The following is a 14,753-nucleotide window of genomic DNA, read 5'->3' as shown; positions in this document are numbered from 1 at the left end:
AAGTCATGCAAAGCCCACCAGACTGGCTACAGCTAAAGACCAACCTCACAAATCCTTTTTCATAATTAAAACTTTACAGCGAATATACACAGTGATCCTTATTCCTGGACTAGTAAAATGTCTTCAAAAAGAAAAGAAAAACCCCTCTTGCTTCAAAGTTAAATGCTGACAGGCTAGATAGAGAAAGGAAAAAAATGTTTAAAATGCAGGGTTGGAAAGATGCCTGGGGAAAGTACCTCTTATTCGTATACAGATGGGTTCCTCCAACAGGGAGAGAAGCTTAATTGCTGTCCGCCATTGGGCACCCTTGGGCCATGGGCCATGAACACCAGCTCTGGCTGGGAGGGAAGTGGGAACCCACCATTCGCCAGTCTATCTCGCAGGTGCCTAAAGCCATTGAGGTGAGGTGGTGTGCAGTTTTCTCTATCCTCAGAAGAAGTCCAAGGACAAAAAGGCTTAGAAACGAAAGGGAAAAAAGATTTTTTGGTTCACATCTTACCCACCCTTCCTCAAGCCCCACATCTAGGAGCCAAAATGTTGCAGAATTTTGCTCCTTAGTTCAGCTAAAACTGGGCTCTAGCTTGTGAGAAGACCAGGAGAATTATATGCAAACACATTGAAGGGTGGGCAGAGCAGGATTTTATTGGGCGAAAAGGAAAAAAAAAAAAAAACTCAGCAAATTGAGATGGCATCCTGCTAACAAGCCCCTCACCTCACAGATTAAATCCCAGGCCACCACACAGGAACTGAAGAGCCAGGTTCCTCCCCCTGCCTGTGGCTCCACCCCGTTCCCCCAGTGCACATGTGGGCAGACTCAGACAAGGCCCTAGGCAGGTTCCCTCTTCTGCACAAAAGCGTCTGATGTAAACACTTGTGGCGTGGGTCAGAGGTTCTCTGAGGACACTTTTTTTATCTGCCTAGGCATTTGGCTGTCTCATCATGGTATACAAATACTATGGACTTTGCAATTTACCTTAATTCCAGTGATCTCACAACACTGGTGCCCAAAAACTAAACACAAAAGAATATTACAAACTGTTACAAGTTTGAGCTTAATTATAAAATCCGTGGAGAGGTGTGGTGTGTAATTCAGATTATTCCAATGAATCAGTCAAAAAGTATCTACTAAAACATACCCTGGTAAACCAGTGGCTCTCAACGTTCGTGGGCTAAATAATCACCTAATTAGCTGAGCGTGGTGGTGCACACCTGTGGTCCCAGCTACTCAGAGGCTGAGGTGGGAAAATCACCTGAGCCTGGGAGGGTGAGGCTGCAGTGGGCCAAGATCGTACCATTGCACTCCAGTCTGGGCAACAGGAATGAGACTCTGTCTCAAAAAAAAAAAAAAAAAAAAAAAATCACCTAGAGTGCTTGTTAAGCTGCAAATTCCTAGGCTCAACTCCAGACGTTCTAATGAAAGGAACTGGGGATGGAGCCCAGGATTTTGCATCTTAATCATTTCAGAAGATTCAGATGCAGAAGATTCAAAGACCTCTTTTAGAGAAACATTACCCTAAGCAAGGGCAGAGTTGGTCAATCACAGAGGTCTTCCAACTCACTTCCCATTCATTCATTCATTCTTTCCTGAACTTATTAATTCAACAAACATTTATAGTGCCCTATCATTGTACATGGTGATGTGGACTCGGTAATGTAAAGAGACTCGGTTCCTGCCTGGAGGGAACTTATATCTAATGGCTGATACACACACACACACACACACACACACACACACACACATATATATGCCATTGATGTATGATTGACAGCACCAAGTGGTAAGTATTGAATGTGTCCATACATGCCAAAGAGAATGTTGCAGGGATTTAGAAGGAAGTTGTGTCAACGTGGGTTCAAGTGGACAGGAATGGAGGAGCTATTCTGTGGAGGGGGTGGGACATTGCCTGGGCCCTGACTGATGAGGAACGAGCAGGATATCGAAGAGAAGGAAACAACATTAGCTTCATATCATAATTATTAAGCAAGAACGTTTTTAATATCCATAAACCTATGCTAAAGATAGCAGAGTGGCCAAGCATGCCCAGGATTAAAACTATAATCTCATTAACTACCTTCAGAGGAGAAATAAAGAAGTGAGACGTTCCTGAATCAGCAACATCATCTCCTTGTTTTTTCAATATTCTGATGCCAATTGGACCATTTTTATGCTAATAAGTTGATAAATAGTAGGATGTTTTGACGTGACATGTTTATATAGTATTCTGTTTTTCTCCTAGGTCCATATGTATTTCATCCAGCTACTTCCAAAAAGTTGAAACGCTGACCATAAAATCCATGTAGGGTATAAACAATTAGCACTCTAGCAAGATTCAGACTGTTTGAAACCAAGAGAGGCAGATTAATCTAATTAAAAATTACTTCTTATTTAAGAAAGAGATCTGTATTCATTAAGACTTCTCCTTAGACATACTATTTTTAGCTATATTGTACCAATCCTATTACATGTGTGAAAAATAAATAAATCTGGGAAATCTTGGGGCTCCAAAATCACTAAGCTAAAGGGCAAAGTCAAACTGGGAACTGCTTAGGGAAAACCGGCTTCCCACTCTATTCAAAGTCATCCCTCTGCTCACTGAGATAAATGCATGTGTGATTGCCTCCCTTGGAAGAGCTGATCAGAAACTCAAAAGGATGTAACCATTTGTCTCTCATCTACCTGTGGCCTAGAAGCCCCCTCCCTGCTTGAGTTGTCCACCTTCCAGGACAGAACCAGTGTACATCTTACATATATTGATTGCTATCTCATGGCTCCCTAAAATGTATAAAACCAAGCTGTGCCCCGACCACCTTGGGTACATGTCGTCAGGACCTCCTGAGGCTGTGTCACAGACGCATGTCCTCAAGCCTGGCCAAACAAACTTTCTAAGTTAACTGAAACCTGGCTCATATTTTCAGGGTTCACACATGAAAGAAATTTTATGTAATTTATTTCATGAAGACCAATTTCTAGCTGCCCAGCCACTGTTACATTTCATGTGTTAATCTGTCAAACAGGTGTAATAACCCCTGTCTCAGAGAGGCATTTGAGGATGAAATGAGAGGACAGTTGTGATTGAGTTTTAAAACCCATGCTGGCCGGGTGCGGTGACTCATGCCTGTAATCCCAGCAGTTTGGGAGGCTGAGGCAGGTGGATTATGAGGTCAGGAGATCGAGACCAACCTGACCAATATGGTGAAACCCGGTCTCTACTAAAAATACAAAAATTATCTGGGTGTGGTGGTGCACACCTGTAGTCCCAGCTTCTTGGGAGGCTGAGGCAGGAGGATTGCTTGAATCAGGGAGGTGGAGGTTGCAGTGAGCCGAGATAGCTCCACTGTACTCCAAGCCTGGCGACAGAGCGAGACAATGTCTCAAGAAACAAACGAACAAACGAAAAACCCCAAAACCAAAACCCACACTAAGAATGAGTGTAAGTTATGAGCTTTCCAGCCATTCTAAAGTCTTCCTCAGGGTAAAAAGCAGGATCACAGAGAGCTAGAACAATTAATTCTACCTCCTCACAGAACTTGTAAGATACTATATTAACAAGGAAGCCTTCCCAGACCTCCTTGCTAATATCTTACAAAGCAAGCAAGCCAAAATACTGAAGCAGTTGTATCCCAGAGTTTTCATGAATTCGTAGAGAGGTGTGGCACAGACTCTGGCGTTGGGCGATTGGGTTTTTAATCTTAGATCCATTCCTTACTATTTACGTGGCTTTGAAGGTACGGAACCTTGATGTGCCTCAGTTTTCTTATCTGTGAAGTAAACATAAAAAGATTGTTGTGATTCAATGAATCCATAAACATCTCCACACATAAAGCATTCCTATCTGCCCCTAGAGAAGGTTGTGTTAGCTGTTGTCATGAGCTCTGATGTTAAGGAAGGTACACAAGGGCATGACAGTTTCAGTTTCATGGAGTGTCTAGAAAGACTAGAGATGTATTGATACACACATAAAAATCAAATAGAGGATGAAAAATTAGCAAGACACCGTGCCTAGAACAATTATTTATGTCATAACCACCCAAGGGGTTCACCTTACCTGCTGCCTAGACAGAGCTGATTCATCAAGACAGGGGAATTGCAATAGAGAAAGAGTAATTCAAACAGAGCCAGCTGTGTGGGAGACCAGAGTTTTGTTATTACTCAAATCAATCTCCCCGAGCATTCAGGGAGCAGAGTTTTGAAAGATAACTTGGTGGGTCGGGGGTAAGCCAGTGAGCCAGGAGTGCAGACTGGTCAGAGATGAAATCGCGGTGAGTCAGCTGTCTTCTTGCATTGAGTCAGTTCCTGGGTGGGGGCCATAAGAGCAGATGAGCCAGTTTATTGATCTGGGTGGTGCCAGCTGATCCATCAAGTGCAGGGTCTGCAAAATGTCTCAAGCACTGATCTTAGGAGCAGTTTAGGGAGGGTGAGAATCTTGTAGCCTCTAGCTGCATGCCTCCTAAACCGTAATTTCTAATCTTGTGGCTAATGTTAGTCCTACAAAGGACTAGTCCCCAAGCAAGAAGGAGGTTTGCTTGGGAAAGGGCTGTTACCATCTTTACTTAAACTATAAACCAAGTTTCTCCCAAAGTTAGTTCAGCCTACCCCCAGGAATGAATAAGGACAGCTGGGAGGTTAGAAGCAGGATGGAGTCAGTTAAGTTAGATCTCTTTCACTGTCTCAGTCATAATTTTCCAAAGGCGGTTTCAATATCATCCCTTGTAACAATGTTTGTAAGAATGCATATATAAAATAGTGTGGTACAGATTTAAAATATGAGAATAGTAGAAGTAGGAACATTAAGGAGGACTGGAGAAGAATCCAGTACAAAAAAAGCACCCCATGGCGTCTTTTGTACATACAATGGGCGGGCCACATGGTTGACTGTAAACTTTCTAGCAACCATTGCAAAAGGGAAGCTTGGTCAGTCAGTCACAAGATAAAAGCAGGCCAATTGTTCAGGAGAAGCACAATTATTCCTTATGTTAAGACTGAGGACTAAGCTCTGATTTTTTCTTATCTTGCCCCAGTTCTTATCTAAGGGGTCTGGGGAGTCATGCCTTACAAGCCATAAATTCTCATCAGATGGGTTTTATTTAATCCTACATATTGCAACTTACTTTCTGAATCTGGCATAACATTACCTGGTAAAGAAGGAAATCAAAATAGTTAACCCCAAAACATGTTTCTTTGCCATATTTTGAAATGGCCCTGCAAAGCTGTCCTTTCTGGGGGGGAAATGTCTAAAGAATCTCTATTAACATAGTTATATCTTTTTCTTCCAGGCCCTCCCAATCCTGAGATTAACTGAGAGTCTAGCACCTTCTAAAGGTCTGAATAGGAAACAGTTGTCATCTATTGTCTCTAAGGGCAGCCACTATGAGACTTCAAAAGAACCTCAGTCTCCACAGTCTTTTATCTGAACCCGAATATTTCCTTTCTATTGATCCTAGGTCTTTAGACAAACTCAACCAATCGGCAGCCAGGAAATGTTTACATTTATCTATAGCCTGGAAGCCCTCATCCCCATTCCTTTCGAATTGTCCCACCTTTCTCTACCGAACCGATGTATTTCTCAAATGTATTTGATTGATGTCTCATGCCTCCCTAGAAGGTACAAAACCAAGCTGTGCCCTGACCACCTTGGGCACATATTCTCAGTACCTCCTGAGGGCTGTGTCATGGGCCATGGCCATTCATATTTGGCTCAGAATAAACATCTTCAAATATTCTACAGAGTTGGACTGTTTTCGTCCACAAGACCAGAGGGGATGCTCCCAGCCATCGTCTTTGAGATGAGGCTGAGTCATGTAATAAACAACATCTCTGATATCTTTCCAGCAGATGAACCAGTGTTTTACAGAACCGCTTCCCATGCCATTAGGTGGATCATCACCGGAAGCCCATTCCAGTAACAGCAGTTCTGTGAGGAGGTGGAATTGTGTGTTCCAGCTCTCTGCGATTCTGCTTTGTATCCTCAGGAAGATTTTAGAATGGCTGGAAAATCCATAATTTATACTCACTCCTAGTCGTTTGGGTTTTACAACACAATCACAACTGTCCTCTCTTTTCATCCTCAAAAACCTCTCTGAGACAGGGATTATTAAAACTGTTTTACAGATTTAGAAACTGAATCCACGCATGGTTCGACAGTTGGAAAATTATGGAACAAGGATTTGAGCCTGCTAATTCCCAACCTAATCTTGGGCCATGCCTTTATTACCAAACCTCTTACAGCCCTCTCTTCCTTGAATTTTTTTACTCCATTAAAATCTGATTTTTATATCTACACCTCTGTTGAGATTGCTATCATAGAACTCACAAATAATATTTTTATTTTCAAACCCAGTAACCCCTTTTTTCAGCCTTTAAAAACAAAATTTGAATGCTAGGTGTGTTGGCTCACACCTGTAATCCCAGCACTTTGGGAGGCCGAGGAGGGAAGACTGCTTGAGGCCAAGATTTAGAAACCAGCCTGGGCAACATAGCAAGACCCCTGTCTCTACAAAAAATTTAAAAATTAGCCAGGTTTGGTGATGTGCACCTTTAGTCCCAGCTACTTGGGAGGCTGAGGCAGGAGGATTGCTTGAGCCCAGGAGTTCAAGGCTGTGGTGAAGCATAATTGCATCAGTGCACTCCAGCTTGGGCAACAGAGTGAGACCCTGTCTGTTATTTACAAAGACACTCTTTGACATTCTGTTTTCCTTTGGCCTTGGGGACTCTTGTTACTCCTGATATCCCTCCCACCTTTCTGATGACTTCTGCTCCTTGGCCTTTATGAGCAACTCCTCTCCAGCCCACATCCCAAATGCTGGTGCTCCCTGAGGGTCCATCTTTGGTCCTCTCCTCTTCTTACTCTATGCATTTTTCCCAAGAGAGCCAATCCCCTTTCATGCATTCAGACGCCATCTTTTTTTTTTTTTTTTTAATTTATTTATTATACTTTAAGTTCTAGGGTACATGTGCATAACGTGCAGGTTTGTTACATATGAATACTTGTGCCATGTTGGTGTGCTGCACCCATCAACTCATCAGCACCCATCAACTCGTCATTTACATCAGGTATAACTCCCAATGCAATCCCTCCTCCCTCCCCCCTCTCCGTGATAGGCCCTGGCGTGTGATGTTCCCCTTCCTGAGTCCAAGTGATCTCATTGTTCAGTTCCCACCTATCAGTAAGAACATGTGGTGTTTGGTTTTCAGTTCTTGAGATAGTTTGCTGAGAATGATGGTTTCCAGCTGCATCCATGTCCCTACAAAGGACACAAACTCATCCTTTTTTATGGCTGCATAGTATTCCATGGTGTATATGTGCCACATTTTCTTAATCCAGTCTGTCACTGATGGACATTTGGGTTGATTCCAAGTCTTTGCTATTGTGAACAGTGCCACAATAAACATACATGTGCATGTGTCTTTATAGCAGCATGATTTATAATCCTTTGGGTATATACCCACTAATGGGATGGCTGGATCATATGGTACTTCTAGTTCTAGATCCTTGAGGAATCGCCATACTGTTTTCCATAATGGTTGAACTAGTTTACAATCCCACCAACAGTAAAAGTGTTCCTATTTCTCCACATCCTCTCCAGCACCTGTTGTTTCCTGACTTTTTAATGATCGCCATTCTAACTGGTGTGAGATGGTATCTCATTGTGGTTTTGATTTGCATTTCTCTGATGGCCAGTGATGATGAGCATTTTTTCATGTGTCTGTTGGCTGTATGAATGTCCTCTTTTGAGAAATGTCTGTTCATATCCTTTGCTCACTTTTTGATGGGGTTGTTTGTTTTTTTCTTGTAAATTTGTTTGAGTTCTTTGTAGGTTCTGGATATTAGCCCTTTGTCTGATGAGTAGATTGCAAAAATTTTCTCCCATTCTGTAGGTTGCCTGTTCACTCTGATGGTAGTTTCTTTTGCTGTGCAGAAGCTCTTTAGTTTAATTAGAACCCATTTGTCAATTTTGGCTTTTGTTGCCGTTGCTTTTGGTGTTTTAGACATGAAGTCCTTGCCCATGCCTATGTCCTGAATGGTATTACCTAGGTTTTCTTCTAGGGTTTTTATGGTATTAGGTCTAACATTTAAGTCTCTAATCCATCTTGAATTAATTTTCGTACAAGGAGTAAGGAAAGGATCCAGTTTCAGCTTTCTACTTATGGCTAGCCAATTTTCCCAGCACCATTTATTAAATAGGGAATCCTTTCCCCATTTCTTGTTTTTCTCAGGTTTGTCAAAGATCAGATGGCTGTAGATGTGTGGTATTATTTCTGAGGACTCTGTTCTGTTCCATTGGTCTATATGTCTGTTTTGGTACCAGTACCACGCTGTTTTGGTTACTGTAGCCTTGTAGTATAGTTTGAAGTCAGGTAGCGTGATGCCTCCAGCTTTGTTCTTTTGACTTAGGATTGTCTTGGAGATGTGGGCTCTTTTTTGGTTCCATATGAACTTTAAAGCAGTTTTTTTCCAATTCTGTGAAGAAAGTCATTGGTAACTTGATGGGGATGGCATTGAATCTATAAATTACCTTGGGCAGTATGGCCATTTTCATGATATTGATTCTTCCTATCCATGAGCATGGAATGTTCTTCCATTTGTTTATATCCTCTTTTATTTCACTGAGCAGTGGTTTGTAGTTCTCCTTGAAGAGGTCCTTTACATCCCTTGTAAGTTGGATTCCTAGGTATTTTATTCTCTTTAAAGCAATTGTGAATGGAAGTTCATTCATGATTTGGCTTTCTGTTTGTCTGTTACTGGTGTATAAGAATGCTTGTGATTTTTGCACATTAATTTTGTATCCTGAGACTTTGCTGAAGTTTCTTATCAGCTTAAGGAGATTTTGGGCTGAGACAATGGGGTTTTCTAAATATACAATCATGTCATCTGCAAACAGGGACAATTTGACTTCTTATTTTCCTAACTGAATACCCTTTATTTCTTTCCCTTGCTTGATTGCCCTAGCCAGAACTTCCAACACTATGTTGAATAGGAGTGGTGAGAGAGGGCATCCCTGTCTTGTGCCAGTTTTCAAAGGGAATTTTTCCAGTTTTTGCCCATTCAGTATGATATTGGCTGTGGGTTTGTCATAAATAGCTCTTATGATTTAGAGATACGTTCCATCAATACCAAATGTATTGAGAGTTTTTAGCATGAAGTGCTGTTGAATTTTGTCAAAGGCCTTTTCTGCATCTATTGAGATAATCATGTGGTTTTTGTCTTTGGTTCTGTTTATGTGCTGGATTACATTTATTGATTTGCGTATGTTGAACCAGCCTTGCCTCCCAGGGATGAAGCCCACTTGATCATGGTGGATAAGCTTTTTGATGTGCTGCTGGATCCGGTTTGCCAGTATTTTATTGAGGATTTTTGCATCGATGTTCATCAGGGATATTGGTCTAAAATTCTCTTTTTTTGTTGTGTCTCTGCCAGGCTTTGGTATCAGGATGATGTTGGCCTCATAAAATGAGTTAGGGAGGATCCCCTCTTTTTCTATTGATTGGAATAGTTTCAGAAGGAATGGTACCAGCTCCTCCTTGTACCTCTGGTAGAATTCAGCTGTGAATCCGTCTGGTCCTGGACTTTTTTTGGTTGGTAGGCTATTAATTATTGCCTCAATTTCAGAGCCTGCTATTGGTCTATTCAGGGATTCAGCTTCTTCCTGGTTTAGTCTTGGGAGAGTGTAAGTGTCCAGGAAATTATCCATTTCTTCTAGATTTTCTAGTTTATTTGCGAAGAGGTGTTTATAGTATTCTCTGATGGTAGTTTGTATTTCTGTGGGGTCGGTGATGATATCTCCTTTATCATTTTTTATTGCATCAGACACCATCTTGACAGCACAAATTCCCAGACACGCACAGCAAGTCACGTCTTCCATGAGGTTGAGTTCCAAGGTCTGAGGCTAAGGTAAAAATAGCATTTTCTCACTCTGAGATTTGTTCATTGTTTTTTGTTTTTTTTTCAGCTGATGCAACAGCTGGCTCAGATTTGGAGCCATTATATAGAAAAACAATGTTTTTTGTTTTTGTTTTTGAGACGGAGTCTCACTTTGTTGCCAGGCTGGAGTACAGTGGCACAGTCTCGGCTCACTGCAGCCTGACTCCCTGGTTCAAGTGATTCTCCTTCCTCAGCCTCCCGAGTAGCTGGGATTATAGGCATGCACCACCATGTCCGGCTAATTTTTGTATTTTTAGTAGAGACGGGGTTTCACCATGTTGGCCAGGATGGTCTCAATCTCCTGACCTCATGATCTGCCTGCCTTGGCCTCCCAAAGTGCTGGGATTACAAGCGTGAGCCACCGTGCCCAGCCAAAACTATGTTTCTTTTAAAGGTTGGAATTTTACTCAGAGTTCACAATGTGAGAATGTACAAGAGAAATGAGGCCATTGGAGGAACAGCAGATTCACACCTCCCATTTTGTGGTCAGTTTAGATCACACAGCTGTGAAGTGAAATGGCAGAAAAAAAATTTTCAGTAATTTTTCCTTTCTCTCTGATTTATTTAGGAGCAAGCCCACACAGTGAATTTGTGTGTTAATGATGACTCTGTTCATCTCCACCCCATCTCTCACTGTCTACCTACTAGGCCTTTCCCGTTTGGTTGTCCTGCAAGATTTCAAATTCAACATGTCTAGTATTTAATTTACTGTCTTTACCTCCCATCCCAGTTTTAATTAGATGTAGCAAGATGTTCACTCAGTATTGTTGCTGTAACAAAGATACTCCCACATTTTTTTTTTTTTTTTTTTTTTTTTTTTTGAGACAGAGTCTCGCTCTGTCGCCCAGGCTGGAGTGCAGTGGCCGCATCTCAGCTCACTGCAAGCTCCGCCTCCCGGGTCTACGCCATTCTTCTGCCTCAGCCTCCCGAGTAGCTGGGACTACAGGCGCCCGCCACCTCACCCGGCTAGTTTTTTTGTATTTTTTTAGTAGAGACGGGGTTTCACCGTATTAGCCAGGCTGGTCTCGATCTCCTGACCTTGTGATCCGCCCGTCTCGGCCTCCCAAAGTGCTGGGATTACAGGCTTGAGCCACCGCGCCCGGCCACTCCCACATTTTAATGGCTTAACCAATAAAAACTTATTTCTCATCTCATATCCAAAGTAGGTGTTCTAGGGCAGAAGATAGGAGGTGAAATTGGGGCATGAGAGGTCCACTCTGCAAAGTCGTTCAAAGGTCCAGACTGAGGACTGCTGTCTTCAATAGGCGGCTTCCAGGATTGCCTTGGCATCATCCAGACAGGAGAAGGGAACAGAAAAGAGGATGCAGGAAGGGCATATCTAAATTTTAGCATCACCCTTATGAAATGTACATATGCCAGCAATAAGTCTACAGTATGGGAGGGAGCATAACACCAAACTTTGGTGGACAGTTTGTCTGCCACACTCCCTTCCTCCCTGTTTCTCATCTGTTCTTCCATCAGTGTTTCCTGTGTGTGTGTGTGTTTTTTTTTCTGTAAAATGGGCCAATAATAGTACTCTCCACAGGAGTTGTTATGAAAATTGAGACAGGCTATGTGAAGCAATTAGAATACGCCTGAGTCATATGGATGCATCAGAGTGTATGAATGCTAACGGTTATTCATTAGCTGTGGGACTTCCTCAGCCACCCAGCTGTGCCAAGCTAGGAACGCTCTTCTCTCATCATCCACCTCCAATCAACAAGTCCTGCTTGTTCATTTAAAAATGCCTACATCTTTACTTTTCTTTAAATGCAAGTCATAGGCCGGCAGGTCTCTGTCGAGCCACAGACACAGGTCTCTGATCCACAGGAGGGGGTTTGCTAAAGTTGTGAAGAACAAGGCTGACTTTAAGAGATACCAGGCGAAATTTAGAAGACGACGGAGGGTAAAACGGATTACTATGCCCGGAAACCCTTGGTGATACAGGATAAAAATAAATACAGCACACCCAAATACAGGATGATAGTTCGTGTAACAAACAGATATCATTTGTCAGATCGCTTTTGCCTGTATTGAGGGGGATATGATAGTCTGCACAGCATATGCACACGAACTGCCAAAATACGGTGTGAAGTTTGGCCTGACAAATGATGCTGCAGCGTCTTGTCCTGGCCTGCTGCTGGCCTGCCGGCTTCTCAGTGGGTTTGGCATGGACAAGATCTATGAAGGCCAAGTGGAGGTGACTGGCGATGGATACAATGTGGAAATCATTGATGGTCGGCCAGGTGCCTTTACCTGCTATTTGGATGTAGGCCTTGGCAGAACTACCATTGGCAATAAAGCTTTTTGGCACCCTGAAGGGAGCTGTGGATGGAGGCTTGTCTATCCCTCACAATACCAAATAATTCCCTGGTTATGATTCTGAAAACAAGGAAGTTAATGCTGAAGTACACCAGAAGCACATCAGGGGCTAGAATGTTGCAGATTACGTGTGCTACTTAATGGAGAAGGATGAAGATACTTACAAGAAACAGTTCTTTCAATACATAAAGAACAATGTAACTCCAGACATGATGGAGGAGACATACACGAAAGCTCATGCTGCTGTATGAGAGAATCCAGTCTATGAAAAGAAGCCCCAAAAGGAAGGTTTTTAAATTTTTTTTTAGACGGAGTTTCGCACTGTCACCCGGGCTGGAGTGCAATGGTGCGATCTCAGTTCACTGCAACCTCCGCCTCCCTGTGTTCAAGTGATTCTCCTACCCCAGCCTCCTGAGTAGCTGGGATTTACAGGCGCCCGTTACCACTCCCAGCTAATTTTTTGTATTTTTAGTAGAGAAGGGGTTTCCCTATACTGGCCAGGCTGATCTCAAACTCCTGACCTTGTGATCTGCCTGCCTCGACCTTCCGAAGTGCTGGGATTACAGACGTGAGCCACCACACTCGGTCAAACCAAACAATTTTCTATGAGGATTTTTCAGATACAGACAATAAACTTATTGACAGAAAAAAAAAAAAAAAAAAACGAGTAATAGGTATTTCTGATGTGGAACTTATATGGATTTAGTTGTTTTTTTTTTTTTTTAAGGAAACGAAACAAGAAACGCTCTCCCTGAGGGATCCGATGTGTTTATATGGCTTCAATTGCCATCTTGAAAATGGTCACATATGACTATGGAACTGGATTGGAGCTCCCAGCTGGAAGGAATCATGAAAAGTCTTGTCCCCTCATTATTTTTAAAATTTTATTATTATTTTTTAAGACAAGGTCTCTCTCTGTTACCCAAGCTGGAGTACAGTGTCACCACCATAGCTCACTGCAACCTCAACTCCTGGGCTCAAGCAATCCTCCTGCCTCAGCCTCCTGAGTAGCTGGGATTACAGGTACATGCCACCACACCTGGCTATTTAAAAAAATTTTTTTATAGAGATGGGGTCCTGCTATTGTTGCCCAGGCTGGTCTCAAACTCCTGGACTCAAGCAATCCTCCCGCCTTGGCTCTCCAGAGTGCTGGGATTACAGGCAAGAGCTACTGTGCTGGGCCTGTCCCCTCATTTTAGAACTAAGGAAACTGCAGCCCAGATAATGGCAAAGTGGGGCCTAGGACCCAGGTCTTTTGACTCCAGTCTTGCCTTCCATGATACTCAGCTGCCTTAATTAATTAACTCCACAGAAAGCTAAAACCAACCATACAACTCCTCTCCCTTCCTCCTCACAATTTTTGTTTGGTGTCTGTTAAACGGAAGTGGCTGCTGTATGAATTTCCTCTAATCTCCTGTGGTTACCAAACCAATGAAAATTCTAGAGTACTAAGTTCTGATTCTTCTAACCTGGTTACTCTGACCCCAAGCCCAACCACAGCCCAGTCCACCTCCCTACTTTTTATTGAGCAGCAGATGGCACTGTGTCCAAGTCTGGAAAGATGCTCTCTGTTTCCAGGGAAAGTTGGGGCAAATGCACTCAAGCTTCCTGCTAAACACTCCTATAATTTTCTTGAGGCACTCGCCCTCCTTCTCCCAGGCTTGAGTGTGATCTGTGTGCTAACAGGCATAAGTAACACTGTCAGTATGTGTGTAATGTGTGTGGTTCCAGATGTGTGGGCTTAGACTGCTAGTCTGCCATGGAACTTGCTTCCTCTCCTTCCTGGGCACACAGCTGGACTACATTTCTTGGTTTCCAACAGAGTTAGATTTGGCCATATGTCCAAGTTGTGGCCAATAAAATGCAAAAGGAAGTGATGTGTGCCATTTCTAGGCCCCATCTGTAAACTCACATGCTCTTTGCCCTCCACAAGCTGATGTCAGTGCCCAAAATGACCTTGGAGGTCATGGGCTAAAGATGGTGGAATTGTGACCACCCTGGGCCCCTGAATGACTGCATGGAGCCGAGTCCCTGAATTGACTTGGATCTACGTTGGGCTGTTACACAAGCTTAGAATTAAACTATAATTGGTGAAGCCACTGAAATTTTTTGCAGTAATTTCCCTACCAAACTGATAACACAGATTAACTGAAGAAATCCTAATGTCCTATGTGATATTCCTGTAGAAAATATAGGAAGTATCCATGTTTCTGCACAATAGGGATTTCTTTCTCCATATTAGACTCCAAACAGGTTCCCTGTCAAAAGGGGTTATAAAGACCTCCCCACCCCAATTGTTTTAGCAAGCAAAGGACTTGATCTGCAGACTCAAAGGCAGGCAGCTAGCAAGAAGCTTAGGAAAGAGAGACTGTAGCATGTGGTCAAACTTGTTTATGAGTAAAGCAGGTAACCAGGAATTTGCCAAGCATTTTGGAGTGAATTAAATCCTTCAGTGAAGATAAAGGTACTGTAATAAGAACTATTCAGATTGGAAGAGTGTCTTTAAAGCTA

The 14,753-nt window shown here is 42.7% G+C and overlaps 1 pseudogene; it reads left to right on the top strand.

Moving 5' to 3' along the window:
- The first annotated feature begins 314 nt into the window (after window positions 1-314).
- On the top strand, window positions 315-12,538 carry LOC102121711 (large ribosomal subunit protein uL18-like; annotated as a pseudogene).
- Window positions 12,539-14,753: the final 2,215 nt, after the last annotated feature.

The sequence above is a fragment of the Macaca fascicularis genome, chromosome 9 (genome assembly GCF_037993035.2).
Source record: "Macaca fascicularis isolate 582-1 chromosome 9, T2T-MFA8v1.1".
NCBI lineage: Eukaryota > Metazoa > Chordata > Mammalia > Primates > Cercopithecidae > Macaca > Macaca fascicularis.
The sequence above is the reverse complement of the archived record's forward strand: the minus strand, read 5'-3'. Positions and strand labels throughout refer to the sequence as shown.